At 41.0% G+C, this 19038-nt stretch overlaps 1 protein-coding gene across 3 annotated transcripts in view; it reads left to right on the plus strand.

Annotated features, from left to right (window-relative positions):
* The first annotated feature begins 1062 nt into the window (after window positions 1-1062).
* ZNF385B (zinc finger protein 385B) overlaps window positions 1063-19038 on the plus strand; it is a 175395-nt gene continuing 157419 nt past the window's right edge. The window contains exon 1 of one of the 3 annotated variants that reach the window (XM_049812949.1): window positions 1063-1153. The gene's annotated coding sequence lies outside the window, so the exon portion shown is untranslated. Of the gene's footprint in view, window positions 1154-1800; window positions 1961-2491; window positions 2713-19038 lie in introns of those variants that run through there. The other 2 variants (XM_049812934.1, XM_049812942.1) reach the window with 2 other exon arrangements.

The raw sequence follows: 19038 nt of genomic DNA on the forward strand, positions 1-19038 counted from the left end.
TGATTTTTTTTTTTTTTCCAGTCCTGATAGGTATTTTGAGATTTCTGAATGTATTTTGGAGACTCTTGTTCTAGATTACAGTGAGTTTGTCTTGAAAAGGGCTAAAACATAGACAAAAGATAATGAAATACGAACATGTTGGATATTGCTAATGTGCAATCAAACACGGATGTTCTTTTTCAAGATAATCAATATGGTGTCTGAATGACCGCAAACCCTGCCAGCCTGGGTCTCTTTTTTGGTGAGCAGAGTTACTGAAGGGGTTGTGTACACTCACAATTCCTCTACCGTTGGTCCAGTGTTCCCAGTTTCAGTAGTGGATTCTTCCTACTCTGTCATCTGTTCTGCCACTACAGATTCAGACAAACTCAGAATTTCTGGGAAAAAAGAAGTGTGTCCTGTTTCCAGCTTCTCTTTCTTTCTGTAGGAGACGACGTCATCAAACCTTTCAAAAACACTTAGTGATGCTTTAGAGTTCCGGTTTCTCCTGAGCAAGAAGTCTGTGGTAGGTAAAGCACCAGAGAAGGGCTAATATTCATGTCTTCATGGGATGATTAATTCAAACTCTGAAATTTTCCTGTCCTGAATTATAAAAGAACTTATTGAACATAAAACTGTAAACAAGGTATGATGCAATTCTTAATGGTATTAAGTAGTACTGCTCTTCTCCAAAAGCTGAAATTAAAATACAGCAAGAAGGTTTTCTTCAATGATGTTAAATGTTCTTGTTTTCCTTTCTGCACAGGAACAGCAAATTAAGTACCGTAGGACTTCCCCCGTTTGCATCATGTTCTACAGGAGGGGGATATTCGAATTATAAGAGCTGATGCTATAAAAGTGTTTATACGTAAGTGTGCCTTGATTTTAACGTTTCTGTCATTTGTAGTATTGTTTTTCTATTAAGTAAGTACACTTACAATACCTGATGTTTTCTCGTGTAGTGATTGTATTTAAGGTACGGGTGTTTACAGAAGAGAACTCACTAGCAGCGCTTATTGTTTTGCGCCGCTCACAGGTGGGCTGGCAAAGCCAAAGGTGCGGGAGTCCTGCTAGCAGTTCGTTTAAATTTGGGAAACGAAGAGTAAACCCCTGACGACCAGAAACTGAAGGGGAGCAAGAAAAGCAGAAGGCGCGGCGCGTCAGCTGGGTTTTGGTTGCTGTTTGGTCTTTTTTTTTGGGGGGGGGGAGGGGGTTTGGTTTGTGGTTTTTTTTTTTTCGGAAAGCTGTTGCTTCTGGGACGTGGCTGTGCTGCTTCTGGCACGAGAAGTCCCAGAGGAATCGGAAAACCCTGAGGTAACCGCGATCGGCCGCCTCTGGCTTTGCCCAGCGAGAACAAACAGGCTGTGCCGGGGGAGGCTCCTTCCGCCAGCAGCCGGCTCCTCTCCCCCTCGCCGAGAGGCTCCCGGCCCCCCTCCCTGCGCGGCGGGGCCGGCGGGGCGGCCGTGCCTCCCCCTCGCCCCGGGCTGGCCCCTCAGCGGCGGGGCCGGCGGGGCGGCCGTGCCCCGGCCAGGGAGCGGGCGACCCCGCGAGGGTAGCGCTCGCAAACTCCGGGCGGTTCGAGCCCTCGGCGCGGCCACCCGGGCGCTGCGCCCGAACTCCCGGGCGGCGGCGGCGGGGAGCGAGCCGGGGCCGCCCGCGGGGAGCCCGGCCCTCAGCCCGCTCGCCGCAGCCGGGCGAGAGACGCGGCCGCAGGTGCCACCGGCCTGCCCGCCCCCGGCGCGCGCGCTCCGCCCCCGCGGGCGACCCCCCGGCCCGCGCGGGCCCCACCTGAGCCCGCTGAGGCGGGGCGGCGGCGGCGGCGGCGGCGGGGAGGGCCGCCGGGGCCGGGCGGACGCATGCGCCGGGACGGCGGCAGCGGGCGAGCCGCCGGGGTCCGGCGGAGTTGGGACGCGCTCGGCTCGCCTCGGTCCGGCCGGAGCGGGGCCCGCCGCCCCTCCTTTGCCTCTCGCCGGCAGCCGAGGTAAGGGGCGGGCGGCGCCGCCGGGGCTCGGCAGGTGCCGGCGGGGGACCTTGCTCAATGTCACGGCGTCGGCGGAGGGCGAGGGGGGGAGTCGGGGGCTGCCCAGCCCGGCCACGGGGCGCGGCCAGCGCCGCAGCCCCCGGTGAAGCTCGCCCGCCCCGCGCCGCCGGGCAAACTTTGCCGGGGCGAGCGGCGGGGAGCGTGAGGCGCAGGTGGCGGCGGGCGGAGCCGCAGGTATAGCGGGCGGCGGCGCGGGTTTCCCCGGGGTCCCCGCCTGCCCGGGCGGAGGGGGGTTATCGGCATCTCTGGCAGCGGCGGTTGTTGCCAGAGAAGAAGGCGCGCCTCTAAATAGGTCAGGGTCTTCAGCAGTGCGCGAGATTTGCGTAACAGTTTTCCTTACCTCGGAGAGGTACGAGGCTTCTCTTCCTGGGCTTCAAGGCTAGACGGAGCTCTGGTTTCCTTGCATACGGAATGACTTTTAAAAAAAAGAAAAAGAAAAAAAAAAATTGTTGTGCGAGCGTAGCTCGGCTGTCTTGTTTTATAAATCGCGATGGCTTTGGGAAAGGTAAATTTCTTCAGCAAAGGAGGAATTAACCTACATGAAGGAGTCATCCTTGATGAGCTAATTAGCCGCGATAAGCGTGAGTGCTTGGCTTCGCAAAGCTTCTTCATCGCAAGCCGGTGGACGGTGGTGGCATGCCTAAAATGTTAAAGTCCCGCTGACACTATGTTTCAAAGCATGTGAAGGAGAGGTAGGTGCAAGGTTGCGGTTTCTGTGGGTACAGACAGGACATTTCCTTGTTTCAGAGGAACTGTCAGAATATTCACGCATACGTGAATGCCCATGTTTGTTTTCTATTGATTTTTGACTCCTGAAAAAAGACAGGGAACTCTCTTCATGGGTTTTAAGTCTTCTGGGCACTAGGTCTTCATTGTTTAAGCCTGAATGGAAAAGTTAGACAAGCGTGGCACTGTGAGTACTCAAAAGTTTAAATAAATCTTCAAAGTGAACATTTAACTGCAGCTAACTGCTACTTACAGGAGGAGGGAGATGATAGTTTTATTTCCCATCCTCTTTGCTGCTACTTCAGTGATGTCTTTCGCAAAGAGTAAAAATGAGGTGCAAAACAAATACTCTATCGCTGTCGAGAACCTACAAGCTTTCTCGTACAGATGAAATGTAATATGAAACGGCAGTGTAAAAACCTTAAGTTGATGGGGATGTGTTTGTGTGATTGCAGTAGATGAAGGTGAAGCACTGCGACTGGAGGTCCAGAATGAGAGGTAATGGTAGGACACTGGTGAGCCGCCCAGTCTGGTGAGCGCAGGGAGGACGTGCTTTTTGAAGCTTCTGCCTCTCACGGCAGCATTGTACTCGCCAGTGGATGCAGCTGCCCACTGCCCTGTTACTTCAGTTCTGAAAAGGGGAAAAAGGTGTCTCTTTGCACAGTCCAGAGCTGACGCTAGATGGGTTTGAATGGGTTATGCTGCTTCTCCTTTTCCAAATAAGTAATCTTGCTACTCCTTCTAACTCGCCAATAGACTGCTTAGAGGGAGGGACGAGGTTTTTCTTCTTTGCTTCTTTTTGGTTGCTAAGGTGTTCCTCCATGTCTGCAAACTTTTTTTCTGGTGTTCATTCTCACCAGATGGGTTTTCTGTACCTCACACCTCTCCCAGGGAGCAGGGATTGATGTGACTGTGTGAACACTGAAGGCAGAAGAGAAATTGGGAGTTGTGAAATTGGTTACGTTACTAACTTTTTTCTGTTGTTTGGTTAAATAATCCATAAGGTAGTGAGAAAATAGGAAGGAAACAATTCTCTTGCATGGTATCTTCACTAAGTTACCGAGTTCCTGGTGTGTTCCCCCCCCCCTGCTCCCCGATGAATAATATAATGGATGCTGGGTTAAACTTAGAAGTATTAACAAAAACTAGCTGGTATCAAGAGATTGTGCCATCTTGCCTCTTTCTGCACTAGCTGGAGCTGTCCATCGCCCCCGTGCTCTGTCTGCACTGAGTGCTCCCTCACCAGGGCTGAATGTACTCACACCAGCATCAGTCTCTCTTAACCACCTGTTCTCAACAGTCTGCATCTCCCCCCCCTCCCTTTTTGGATTTCTTTAGCTAAGTTTTAATTGAGAGGATATCTTCCTACTTGAGTGCAGTTGCTTAGGGTTAAGGTGGTATAAAAGCAGGAAAAAAGCCTTGTGGAAGATAATCTTTTGAGGGAGTGTAGGCTTGTTAGTTAATTAGCTCTGCAAGTCCTAGGATTTCAAACAGCAATGACGATTGCTGCATAAAACAGATGCTTAACCGTCATTGCAGTCTTTGCTGTTCAGGTTATCACAAGGGAGTGTGGTTTGAGAATATTTGCTCTAAGAGTTTGAGAATTTTTGAAATGAGGCATTAGTGTTATTTTAAAAATGAACATATGGTACAGCTGTGGTAGTCTCAGATCCTGAAACATTCGTCAGGCTGTGCTGGGATATAACAGAGTACGGAACTGGCATGCAAGGTTCTCTCTAGTATACTGAAATATGCTGCAAAGCTTAAGTCATCTGTAGTTAATGGGAAGAAAAGATGACTTTGCAGTCTGAGTAGCTTGCTTTCTGAAATTCTGCTGTCACTTCGTTATATGCTTTAAAACCATTGAAATTCCTTGAATGTCAACTTGTAGCAGGTATGTATTTTAGTCCTGTAACTTTTGTATTTCACTCAGAAAATTGTAGTACTTAATGTATGTCACCCATCAAGATACAAGCATGAACACCTCCGATGTGATCCTGTATCGCCTCTGATGCGGCAAAGGAAGAGGCAGATGTTAAATGCCATAACACCCCAGTTAACAAAGGGGAAAATGACCCAAATCCATAGGCTGCACTTGCATCTTTTATTCTCAAGCTGATGAATGCACAGAGAGTTGAAGAAATTACAGGAACTTCGCTCTCCTGGGTGACCATAGTATCCCTCTAGCTGCATAGGTTGATATATTTTCACCAGATGCTCTGCTTGCCTAACTTTACAGAGGCAGTTCAAATCTTGGTCGAAGGACTATTTTCTATTATTATTTTGCCCACTAGTGCAAAATGTACAGGTTCTTTTCAAAGGTAGAATTTCTCTTTTTACTGCGCCTTCACAGAGCATGCATAATCTTACTATAGGAAGTTTATGATTTTCATTATTTAACGAATGACAATGATTTTAAAACAAAACACCTAAAATATTTTGAAAACTTGTGTCCTAAGGATTTAAAAAATGTTTTTCATAAAACTAATTTGTTTTGTGATTTTACATAATGTACAGAGAAAACTGGGGAATTACAACAAAAATCGTATCTGCACAGTGCAGTCATTTGACATCATTCTACGTTGTTGGAGAAAGTGCTGCAAAACAGTAGCTAGTATTCTAATACAGTTACATTCAGTGGAAGCATATATTATTAAGTAAGCATTGCTTAATTTATGGCATCAATAGTATGTTGGTAAAAATAACAAAGTACTTGGTAATTTGTTTTAGTATAATGTGGCTTTTAGCAACAGGAGGTCAGGGTCTTGCTCTGCCAAAAAGAAAGCCTTTTTTTCTTATGCCCTGCAATACATCACACTTCGTGAAGTTGCGCTAATATTTCCAAGAGTGATGAATCATGCCCATTAACTTTTGCAATTTTACTGTGTTTCCTTTCTAGATGAGTGTTCTCATGAGATCGTCTGCAATAATTCTTTTGAATTTCTCAAATGCAAAGCTTAGAATCTTAACATGTACGTTGTACAATTTGCATGCAACTGTGATTTTTCTTATGCATTAGCTAAAGCTGACATTGGTTTCTATAAACATATTAATTGACATGTTAAAAATTCATTAGAGAACCTGAGCTGCCTAAGGCTTGTAAAAATAGAAGCCTTGTAAACCAATCTAACTGTATCAGTGCAGTCCCAGTCCTTTGCTTATCAATATTGGTACCCTACCAATTTGCTGCTATCGAACTGCCAGAGGAATCTTGTAATGACAGGTGGTGCTGATACATGTCTAGGCACATTAGAACTGTGCTGTTTACATTATTGATGATTATTTGGATATGAGCAAGTTAGGCCGTTATGAAAACATTGCTAATACTTTATTCCTCAGTGAAATTATCCAGTAACACTTTGTTTATTGACAATACATTTTTTGGTGTTAAACATTTATAATAAGGAATTTAAGGGTGGGTTTAGCTACACATGGGTACAAGTAGAAGCTTGAGATACCTAAAGTCCTTTTCACCTCACTTTATATACCTAAATGCTTTTCAATTACATAGCCTTCTCTGTTTAAGTGTTTCATAGGTTTTAAAATGTTGTGAGTCTGCCTTGAATGCAGACACTGCATAAATAGGTTTCAGTTTACAAATAGGTGAAATGCACGTTATTCTGTGGCAGAATGCAGGATCTGCATAATTATGCATCTTGGTTCACAGTTTTCTAGACCTTTTCCTGGTGATTTTGCTGTGTGACAGAATGATAGGTTGTGGTATTGGTAAAATGCTGTGATTCTGGAATAGACTGGACAGCGTTTCATTACTCTTGGCTTTCTATCGGGCAAACTGTTTCATCCAGACGTGCTAGTGCTGAAAGTATGGAGGACTTGGGGCACACCTGCAACTAAGTCATTCTGCATGTGAAGTAGGGTAATCTTGTCTCCTACAGCCCACTGAATCATACTGAGAGATGTCTCACAAAATCTCCTCTTGCAAACAAAGCTCAGAGCCAGTCCACTCTGTGATAATATGATGACATTCACCCCATTACTTGCATCTGTGCGGCAGGGAAGGCAATCCTTCTAAGACTAAGGTAAGTCTTGTGTGTAAAGAAAGACTATGTAACTGCTTACTACAGGCACTGAAGAACAATTCTGTACCTGACTGAAATGATCGGGTTAAGGTCAGGAGAGCAAAGTAAAATTAACTGAGGTGAAGCTTGAATTATATTGTGATGTTAAAACATACTACCTCTTTTTTTTTTGTTTGTTTGTTTTTGTGGTTTTTTTATGTGCCATCATGGCAGCCAAAATACTGCCATTCTACAGCCAGTGTCTTTTCATGCCAAGTGGTTCATAATCGATTTACTTAATGGTGGGCAGTGTAGTGATTCCCAGCAGAGGATGCCACCTACTGAATCTTTAACACTACACAGCATTACTAAACTGGTAAGATCTAACTAGTTTATACCATAAACCTCATGTTTATATGTTGTTCTCTCTGTATATACCTGTGTAGGTACCAGAAAGTTAAATATGTGGTAGGAGATTTTGTTTAACTGTTCATGCTGTTGAGTTTTAATTTGACACTTCTCAGTACATCCCATTTAAATACACTAGACTATCAGGTCTCCTTAGTCTTATTACAATTTGATAGAATTTCAAAGATCAATTAGTTTAAGGATCAGTGATGTGACAGGCAATGTTAGTACAAAATGGGAAGGGGCGGGGGGGGGGGGGAAGCATAATGAGATTTTTATGTAACCCGGTTAACACTTACAGTGTTTATTTATATCTATCATAATTTCGAGCTTTAAAAATGCACTTGTTTTCCTATGTGAGGAAAAAAAAAAAATTGAGCATAGAGACTCATTATCAGGATGTATCCCAGAGAAGATGAGTTTGGGTAAGATATTACGTAAACGCTCTCGAAGTTTTTACTCTGCCCTGTGCAGCAAGACTTTCAAAGAAGGTATAGGAACCTCCTAATGGGATTTTATAATGGAAATGCTAATAAAAGGTAGCAGAGAAGTACCTAGTCTTTATCTCTTCATGACTGCATATGAAAAAACCCAATAAAATTGCATAATTTTTCTTCTGTTAGCCACCTGCTAATAATTGGATGGTGAATCTTTGACTTGGAATTGCAAATGCATATAAATGCTTAGATGCACTTCATCTTTCTTTTAAAATGATATTATTTAATACGTGTTACTGATTAAGAAACCCCCTTATAAATCAGCATCAAAGCTTTATGGAAAAAGATTCTGCCTTTGTCCATTTTTGCAGTCTGTTATCTGCAATGCAGGTGCAGTCTATGCCAAACAGCTGCATATTTGGTAGATTGTGGGGCCTGTGCATAGTCAGTAACGTGTTTGATGCTTAACTTGGTCCCTTGTTAATCAGAGAAACAAGAATAGTCATATTATAGCTATCAAACAGCATTAAGACAACTTAAAAGTTGCAAAGTTAACTATCTGAAAATTAAAAAATGCCAGAAAGTGTTGTCTATACAACCTTAACTGAGCCTGTGGGTATGTATAATCATGAGTAATTTTTGGTTTTTTTCTCACCAGGCCTTGTGCACAGGATAGGTAATGCTTGCTTACTGACAAATGACTTCCTGGATCTCTTGGTGCGTGGCTTGTCACTTGAACGTTATTCTGAGAATGTGGGCTTTTCACTGGTGCTCAGCCTATAGTAGCTGTGTGCTTCACAAACAGTAAAAAAAAAATAAATATCTTTGCAACACTTCTATGACATAAATGAATGGCCGCCTTCTGGCATGGGGGGGGAGCTTCAGCACAGAGAGAGGTCTTCAGCAATGTTAGATGCTCAGTTTGAGTCATGGGGGCTGGTACATCAACACTTGGAATAATGTAGCACGTGTTCACAGCAGAGCTTCTGTTGCCTTGAATGGCAGCATAAGCATTCAGCACTTCTATAAACTAGAGCTTGCAGTTATCAAGTTGGGCTCCCAGAAAAGGTGTGTGCAATTAGTGATTGCGGAAGGACTGATTTAAGCAACTTGCCTAGCATTACTAGCAGCTTTGTGGTAGAGCCCAGGCTACAGATAGATTCTGCACTGTAGCACTCAAGTGCCTTAACCTTGAGAGAATCTTTTTATCTTGCAGTCTACTGCTTTTCTTCCAACTTCTCCAGCAAATGAGGTAGTTTTTTTCAGGAGGTAGCTGTTCTTACGACTTAGGTCAATTGTCTTGATTCATCTCCAGCCTGTGAAGAGAGGGAATACATGGTCTTGTAATTTAAAGAGCCTAGCCTTTTTTTTAAAAAAAAAAACCACCCTAACTGTACAATCCATAAATTCTGTCCTAAGAAATCACGGTGAATCTTGAATTTTTCATCAGTGCTTTTCAGATGTTTAGATCCAGAGCCTGGCTTCTGGAGCTTATGGAACGATTGAAGAAATTAACTTAGTACTGCTGTGTGGATCAGCATTACAGGCTTGATATGCTTTGTCTGAGTTTCAGTGGTATTTGCTCAGGTATCATCAGATCCCAGTCTAGAGAACTTCAGCACATTCTTCTAGACAGGTGATGTCAGAAGCAGCAGAACCTTATTATAGACAGTTTGGGGCAGGCAGGCAAAATAGAGTTATGACCCATAGGTAGTATGAAAAATATGAAGTACTCTAACATATGGGTAGGGATGTTTGGTGCTATTGCCTTATTCAATATAGTATTAAACTGCTCAAAATTCATATATGTTGTCTGCAAATGTATAAAATAAATTTTGAAGATGGAAATCACTCTTGTCTTAGAAGTATCTGAGACTGCTGTAGCTTCACCGATCTAGGTTTGAATAAGACTAAATCCACTGTACTTGGGACCCCTTCTCTACTGCAGGCAGGTAACAGTTGCTCTGGAGCAAGTGGCGTTCCTGAAAGGCTAGACAAGAGCCGCCTACACAGGCATATTCTTTCTCTTTCGAACAGGTTTGAGAAAACATTTCAAGTCAAATTCTGCTTTCCTCAATGTAGGTTAGTCTCACCAACTCAAGAATGCTACAAAAATAGCTTAAGAAACCACACAATGGAGCTTTACAAACTTCAGCAAGTATCAAAGAAAGTTGCACTGATGATCAATAAGAACAAATGTTGACAGAACTAATGTCAAAATTTGATGATATTGTCAATTTCATAATTTGGTTATATTGTCAACTATGTTGCAATGCCATACGTTAACTCTGCAACTTTGAGTCTCAGTTGTCCCCTTCATAATTACAATTTATCATGTAACTCAAACATGGGGAGGAGAAAGCGAGAGGTAGACAAAATAGGAATGCTGTAATGCTTGTTTTTAACTCTTCCAGTGAATTTGCATTAGCCAGTGTTTCTGCATGTAACTTGGTGGTGGTTTGTTGTTGGAGTTTAAAAGAGCTGGAAAAAACTCTGCCCTTGAAGGAACCTCATGGACCTCTATTATGTTATTTGTTGCTCTCAGAAGCTTTTCACCTTGCTTTCTTAATTATAAATTAGAATATTGATCCAAGTAGCTGTATCATAGCTTTATAAGAAAGGATTTGAATCTTCTCCATCTGTAAATTGGACATCTAGATCTTGAGCAAGGATAGGAAAACTTCCTTCTTGTTCAGAGGAAGAGATTTATACTAATCTGATTTAGTGAATGTTTAAAAAAAAAAAAAAAAAAAAGCACATGCTGGCGTTAAACCCCAGATGACATGACACAGAAGGGCTGCAAAGAGTGTAGCCTACAGGAGCGTGGGGGTTTTGTAATTTCTACGTGCAGCACCATGGCCACTTCCTGCGTCATGTGCTGTACGCAGTTGCTCAGAGGGTTATTTTAACATGTGGTTGTAATAACTATGGGAACTGTCATGGGGAGTTAGGAGTCAACAGCACGAAACATGCTGAGTGGAGGGGGTCTTGGCAGATTTGCTTTTGTACACTACTACCGTATAAATGTGTTTGTAATATTAACATGATGTTTTGTATGGAGTGGCTCTTGTTTTTAGAGCTGGAGATCGCGTTTTGTGTGACACTGCATCAAAATGTTGAATGTTTTTGATTATGTATTTTTGACTATATATATTTTTTTGAATCTGTTCCTGTCACTTATTGTTATGTTGCTACTGTCACGCTCCTTCTTCCATCTTATGAGAACCCTCAAAATCCCTTTCACGTTAATGACTTGTTGCAAAAACCAGATATATTTTAAAATTACTTATAAGGTTGAAGTAGCTGGCTTTGGACCACAGAAGTATTTTATGTTATTTAAAAGGATCATTTCAGCTTGCATTTCTGAATGGGCTAGTTTTCAAAAACAGGCATTAGTGTTTTTTAAGCATTGTCAGAATCTCTCTAGAATGCATGTTACTAGGATTTGTATTTTATGGTTTTCCAAAAAGCCACAGGCAGAACTTAATGCACTGATCAGAGTACTGCCAAATGCTTCTTACAGTTAGTAGGATAGCATGAAGATGGAAAACTTCCTCGAGATTGCTTGGGATCCTTCAGGTTTGAAGGTCGCAGGAGAGTGAGCTGTGGCTTCGTGGGCTGACTGCAGGCAGCCCTGCCTGGCTGCTGCTGCTGCTCCTCCTCCTCCTCCTCCTTCTCCTCCTCCTCCCTGCCGCTCCTGATCATCCTCCACACCTGCCTCTTTGTTGTCCCCTCAGGCAGCTTAACGCCTTGGTCTTTGGCCTTTCCTTCAGTAGTTGTATTTCTTGGCTTTTCTAATTTCTTGACCCCTGCACTGGCTTGGTGAGCTTAGTATTTGACCCAGTTTTGTATCTAATCCACATACCCCTTCCTGATTGTAGCCTAGCTCTACAAATTGCAAGAGTGGCCAGAGACTTGCTAGGATACTTGGGATACCCAAATAAAATGTGAATCTTCAGATGGGTGCTGCCCATTTTTAATAAAAATGTTTTTGACCCCCTTTTCCAGTCAGTCAAGCCTGAAATATAAATATTTTTTAAAAATTTCACATACTTTTTTTCCCCTGAGTAGAATAAAAGAAGAATGCTCTTTATTTTTAAGGCTTAGTTGTCAAACCTGTGTATACACTCAGAGTGGAAAAATATTTGTTCTTCCTTGTTTTAAGGTATTTGGAAACCAAAGTTAAGAAAATGGGGTATAAGACTGCCATATAAGCACTTGACTATTCCTTGCAGTTACATGTCATTGAGACTGATGAATATGTATACTTTAAAATGTATATAGTTAATAATTACTCTGAGATTAATTCTCTTGCATTTGATGAATTGCTTTAGTAGCTACAATTACTAGGTCACTAAAAAGAAGGTGAAGAAGGAATAAAAATAAAACAAATATCCATACCTCTATAAAAGTCCTTTAGAGAAAGAGCTCTTGCAGTTAGAGGGTCATCCTTATGCTGTATTTTTATATGGCCTTGGATTAACAGGTTTCTCACCTCCTAATGGATGCTCTATGTCACAGTAATATTATGCATACTTGAAAGCCCTCTTGGGTTTTGAGATTTGTATGTATTTTTCAGTTAACACATCCACATCAGATTTACCTCTAACCCTTCAAAGAAGATCTTTTACCACATAATAGCATTGACTGAGAAATCTGGTATCAGGAAATAGATTGTTTTTTCTGAAGTGAGCCATAACTTATTGGCAAAGGAATCCTGTAAATAGCCTGAAGTGCTCACACTTAAGTTTAACTGCTAGATTCAGGTGCATTTGATTAATGCTTTGCCTTAGTGTGTGTAGAGATTTCTTGGGTTGTGAATTTCTGTCTTCGGATGCATAAGAGTTTGCTCTAATTGGAAAAAAAATTGACTAAATTCGAAGACCGTATACAAGGCCGCACTGCAACACATGTGTGCAAGGCAGAGTTAAGTCTGTTATTAAAAAAAGAAAAAAGGCTGACTCAGGGTTTCATGGGGCTTCCATGCTAGGAAATTAAATATTGATGTCTTTCAGATAGTAATGCCCACCTCTTCGAGGAAAATACCTATCTGCTTGAAATGTCTTTTAATATTTGGCAGTATTTTATATAAAATATGGCCAATTTTAGAGTTTTCTGATATGCAACAATGCAAAATTATATGCTTAGCTGGCCCTTTAATTAGCTCTCATTCTGTCTCTCATGATTTATAGCTCCATGACTCCTATGTAAAAATGATACATGACTTAATGAAGGGGAAAGCTAGAATGGGTTCACACCTCTGGTTGTTTAATGGTTTCCCCTAGCTAGGTGACTGGTGTGCTGAAGGAGAAGAGGGCAGCAGTAAGCATCTTCTCATTTATTATGGCAAGGGTGTAAGAGTCTGTGTTGCTGTGACTTATGGTTGTTTTCTTCCTTGTCACATACAGAATTCATTGGAGCGAGGAGAGAATGTGTCTCTTCTGTAAAGCATAAAAATAGCAGGTAAGAATAGAAATGCAGATGTAATCTTTCTTGCTCAAACTTAGTTTAATGCAGCTGTTTCACGTGTTCAGAATCTAGCTCTAACTTCTTCTGGATAGTAGAGAAATAGTATTCCAGTGTGATTTCATTCCAGTAACAGGGTGGAAAACCCTTAGCAGGCCAACTGTTTTTGTTAGCTAAGGAGTTTTGGGGTGGGTTTTTTCAGATGGCTACTTTGACTATTTAAGTACCTTTTGAAGAAAGAGGTAATTGCTGTATTACCTACTCCTGAAGTTTCTCTAGTTATGTTTCTGTTAGTTTGAGAGTACTTGTCTTTACAACATCTTTGATATGGTTGTTCTGATATTCTTAACTACAATACTGTAAACTCAAATTAGTTAATTCTACATTCTTAATAGTTTAAGTGGTCTAAGTGTGTCTTCTGGAGTGGAGAGGGGAAAAAATTCATGGATATCACAGAAATGAACTGACTTCAGCCTTGTTTAGATCTCCAGAATCATTTGGTTTCTATTTGGGGCAGCTGCTTTCAGTAATCGCTGGGGGGAGCCATCTGAAATACAGGAGTGGAATGAGAGGTCCTTTTTATTTTGCTGTGCAGCTGCATAGTTTAAGTTCAAGAATTATCACCTTCTGCCAAGAGTGCAGTAACATTACAGGCATACCTGTTTCTCGCATCTGTGTGGGACACAAACACACACATATTTAATTCTGAATCTGTTGTGATCTATAGGCATTTCCTACATATTCCAGGCAGTGGCCATTACTTATTTATTCTGTAGTCCTATCTCTGTGGAGCCACAAAGGCTAGATAGACCACAAATCTGAGAATTGTGGTCTGTCCTGAGAGATCTGTAGGTCCATCCTTTTTCTTTTTTTTTCTCTCTCCCCCCCCCTTTTTTTCCCCCTCTTGTGACGTTTGGACTTAATGCTATTAATCTTCAAAGAACTGTGTGGTACCTTTGCAGTTTGTATGATACCATATACGTGAACTACTGCCTTTGTAAGTGAAGACTGTTACCTACTCCCATGATGGGAGATATGTTTCTGACATATATTGTGGGGTTCACAGAGGGTAATGTTTTGCTATTGCCAGGTGTTGATTCATTAAGTATTTAAGAATTTGTAGAATTTACAAGTTGTTCCTTCAGATTTCTGTCACTTTCTCATATTCATAAATATTTGTTCAGTGATTGTGGACTTTACAATCTGTTCTGGAACCAGCAGTCTTTGGGACAGCTGGTGCAGGAATTTTTAGGTATCTGGGGAAAAAAAATAACAACACTCCCCCTCTTCCAAGTGTCCTCCAAGCACTGGCAGTGGGTCTAATTGTGCAAGTGGGCTATGTGGATCATTGTCGTATTTGTATCTTCGACTTCTGGGCATTGGACTTTAGTCATTCTTTTAAATGTCAGTAGAAGAGAAACTGTGACTTGCCATTTTACAACTGCAGTTTGTGCTTACTCCATGATTGTAGTTAACAGAAATACAGTATTCAAGGAGCTATGCAACCTTCTGAGGTTGTGGCAGAGCTTGAGAAATTAGTGAAAAGCAAAGGTTACTACTGCTCTTGGGAAGGTAGATCAACCCTCTTAAACTCTGTTTGGTGATGTGTTAGCTTGTAATTCCAGAAGTGAATTATAGAAGGTTTCTCAGCATTTTTTAGATTGTTGCAACTTCTAGGAAATCTTAAGCTGTAATTTCTGCTAGACCTTTCAAGGAGGCTCTTTTGCGATATGTAATAGGGATCTTGCTCAAAGTACAAGGAACATCAAAAGAGCCATTTCCAGATTAGAGTAAGGAGTATACATGCCATTCACTGAATAATCCTGGAAGTACTTGCTGCCAGAATGGCAAATTTCATAGTGCAATCCCCCTCATGCCCTATGTGCTGCCATATAACATGATCTGCCTCACTCCTCTCAAATCTGGATGGAGGCTGTTTAAAGGTCTACGTGTCAGGCTTGTGTCTCAGTTGTAGAACAGAATTTTGGCAATGGTGGTGGTTCCTGATTCTCTATGTGTGTGCTAGCTTGCTCATTGCTACGAGGTAGGCTGAGGTCACCTACTGAGAGCGGCTCTGCATGTGAATGAGGATACCACTCTTTCTAGTTTAGGTCATCAATTAGGAAAGAGTTTAGCTAATATGAAATATAAGCACCTGTGCTGAGGTACTGTAAGTAAAGATGTTTAGATTTGTGTAAATTAATAGTTACAGATGCTATTAAAATCATCCATCATCTTAATTTTTCTTTGGGAATGTTTTATCCAATTATGAGTAGGCTCATCCTGGCTTAACCTGGGATATGATCAGTTATGTTTGACAAGGTGATATGTTTTGCAGGGAATTGGAATTTTAATTACACATTTTTCTAGGTAAGAAATATATATATGTTGGTGAATATGTGAATATAGTAGGGTACCACTGATAATATCTTTATGTACGAAGGTGTTTGCATACTTGCTGTCACCATGAGGTTACTACTGAACTATTAATATGTTCTTGTTTCCAACTCCAGCGTTTTTTTGAGGTATGGATACATTGATGGACCTGGCTCCAATCATGCAAATATATTTGCATTTGTGGGTCCCTCCTTTTCTAGGGAGATTGTTGCATGCTCACTGATCCACCTGTGCAGAAGCGTTTGTGAGATCAGAACCTAAGCGTATTACTGTTAAATGTAATTAGATGTTAGATTTGCACTGCAGTGCCTTTTCTTCCAAGTGTCACCCAAGATTAACTGAAGAACAGGAATGATTGAGGACACTTTAACTGCTGAATCCTAGGAAAACTGTTCTGAACAGGTGGACTTTTTAAATTGAGAACTGGGGGACTGTGGGCCATTACCATGTGTAACTCCTTGCTGAAAAAGGAGTTTTAAAATGTTCCTCCTTGCTTAGTGTACTTTTAAAGAATAAATATTTTTTTCCTGTGAAATAATTTGATCAAAAAGTAGTATCTGAGTATTAGTATATTGATTATTTGCTGCTAATTTTGTATATCTGAGTGGTGGCGTTTGCTGATAAATCTTTCCTCTTTGTCCATATAAGAAATTTGGAATGAATATCTGAAAGGTGGGGTCACTATGATCAAATCAAATATTTCTGAACTTGAGTGAAATAGTCTTTGAAAACGGCAAACCGTGGATGCCGTACTGCCACTGTTTAGGCTTGCTATGTTTTAGAAACCTTGGGATTAGTGTTTATCTGTCCCATAAAGGACACAAATCATTTAGATTAGAAGTAATCTGATTGTATTGAAGTACAAATTATAGCACAAAGGCCATTCAAGTGGGTTAAGTGACCAGGGTTGGTAAACACCATATGACTGCTGATTGGTCGATGAAAGAGTATTAACTGAAAGATAATGATGGATTTTAATCCAAATCTCTAAAGGGCAACAGCTGTACTTCCCAAATGACTTCATTCTCCGACAGAGTTTTAGGACACCAATTTATTTGTTCCCAACTATTTCTTTTGCACAACAATTAATCTGAAATATAATTCATTATTCCTATATAGAGTATAGCTATTCCATGCAGCTTTCTTTGATTAGATTTCTATTCTACTTTCAGTAAATGAGTTCACTATAATTTTTATGCACATTGGAAAAATTGCAGTGCTTTTCTTTCAGTGTTCTGCAGTATGCTAGGGTAAATTGTTAGTGCGATTTGATTTAGGAAAATCAGCTGATGTTCTTCCTTGTTCATGTCTTTTATCCATAGAGTATGAAGTCTAGTTAAGTATTTAAAAAAAAGGGGGGGGGGGGGGGGGGCAGAAGGCCAAACTGAATAATTGGTATTCCATATGAACTTGTTTCCAGAGTGCTTACTGATGTTAATCCCTAGAATAGCAAGTAAATGCTTATCACTGATAATAAATTACATGAATTTGTGTAGTGTGCTTTATTTCAGACGGTCTGTATGTATTTTAAAAATGGGAATTGCATCACATAACAATGAATTTATGATATCCTGAGAGTGAGAAGTGGCAGCTGTTTAGCAGTACAATGTAACAATGTTTAGGATGTGAAATGAAAAATTTAGGCAGGCTATATTTATTAATGACCTCAGTGTTGGGGCTATACTACTTTTTTTTTTGGTGTGTGTGGTTGTTGTAATAAGAGCTTTCCAAAGTTCCAGGTTCTCTCTTAAAGTTTCCCCCCAAAATTTGTGCTTACACTGAAATATGCATGTTCATTAAAGGAATCAGATGAATTGACTGCAAAAAGAAAGTAATTTAACTTTGTGGTTCCCTGGTCCATCAATTTGGTATGGGAAGATCAACAAGAGAACAGAAGAAGTGGTCCTAAATGATTGTTTACAGTCCAAGCAGTCAGACACAGGAAAAAGAATTAAGGTCCTTTAAAATGATACTGTTTTATCTATCTTCATATCTAGAAAATATGCATGATTAAACCATTCCTCTATTGTTATTCAGGATTTATTCAGATAATCTAGATAAGATATTCCCTCAGGGCAGAAGCAGGCATTAGATCAGCCTGTGTACTGTACCTACAGATTGTTTTGAGAGCAAAAATGGAGTCATTAGTACCTAAGTCATGTTTTGTCCTTTTGATGTAGCTGCACCTATTGCTATAGCAAGTGTAAGTAGGTATGGATCTTGTCCTTTGGATTTACAGTATAATTCAAAATGAAGTTAGGAAAACTTTACCTGGGACAGAAGTTATTGGTGAATACCTTTGCAGAACTGGGAGGACATTGTTCAGTGCATGTTGAAAGGAGACCTTGAATGCAGCTATGTTAGAGCAGTCTGAAATGCCTTTAGGAAATCATGACAAAAAACTTGTGACCTACCTCTACTTGGTTTTGAACCTGTGAATTCTCTCTCTCTCTTTTTTAAATAAATGTAATAGATACTGCTTAGTTATTGAAATGGAAGAATTTTCTCACCGAGAAGCTGGATAAAACAGACTTCCAACAAATGGTAACTATACTGCATGTGCTATCTTGAGAGTTAAAGCTATTTGAGTAATGGCTTGTGCATTTGGGTAACAGGATGTCTGTTTTACTGCCGCTTCATGGAAAGGGTAAAGCAAGAGATTCTGACTAGGTGCCCATATAATGTTTATATATGTGTGTGTATATGATTGGCCCAGCAGTAGCAATGGAATATAATGGTGTTGCGTGTCATGCTTGCTCAAGGAGTTGTGCCCGAACTTTGGTCTGCCCAAAGTTAGGCAAGGATAGGAGATAGGATAGAGCAACCTGTTAAATTTTGTTTCTTGTGTTGACAGACTAAAGGTGTCTTGACATTTTGAATGTGGTTAATCCATAGGGGATTAGCTGTGTTAATTTTTGGTCATTGGAGTGATGAAGCTGGGCAAACCCAAAGGTGCTCATGAGATTGCTCCCCTTTTTTGTATGCTCCAGTTACCTCTGGGAATGTTTTCAGTGTGAGAAATGTAAGGCTGGGCCACAAGTATGCAATGAGAAACTCAATGAAATGAGAATAGTGACTGTCCCATGACTTTCTCTTGAGAATTTGTCATGTTCCAATGTGAACTTTGAATATCTTTAGAGGTCAAAAGCTCCAGGTTGATCAATACCAGGATACTGTTGTACTGTGGCTGAAGGTTCTGCTATAGCATCTGTAGTTGCACTCAGTTACAGAGTTAGCCATTAAGATGCTTCTTTCTCCCTGTTGCCTATTTTTTGCTTTCTTTGGGGTTTTTTGTTTAATTTTTAGAAGAGATTTTTCATATATTAAAGGAGGAGCGTGAGGATTAGGATACAGCCCCACTTCCTGAAAAATATTTGTTGATCATGTCTAGCACAGCTACAACTGCCACCTGAGCCATGCCCCGGTTCAAACTGTGAGCAGGATTGGGGATACTTTTGCAGTTCAGCCTAGATCATGAACGGTCTCTGAATTAAAGCCCTTGTTGTTTAAAAGCATTTGGAAACCAAAGCTGTTACCTCACTTAACCTCTCAATGTCAATTTTGA

Source organism: Accipiter gentilis, chromosome 1, assembly GCF_929443795.1.
Source record: "Accipiter gentilis chromosome 1, bAccGen1.1, whole genome shotgun sequence".
Lineage (NCBI taxonomy): Eukaryota > Metazoa > Chordata > Aves > Accipitriformes > Accipitridae > Astur > Astur gentilis.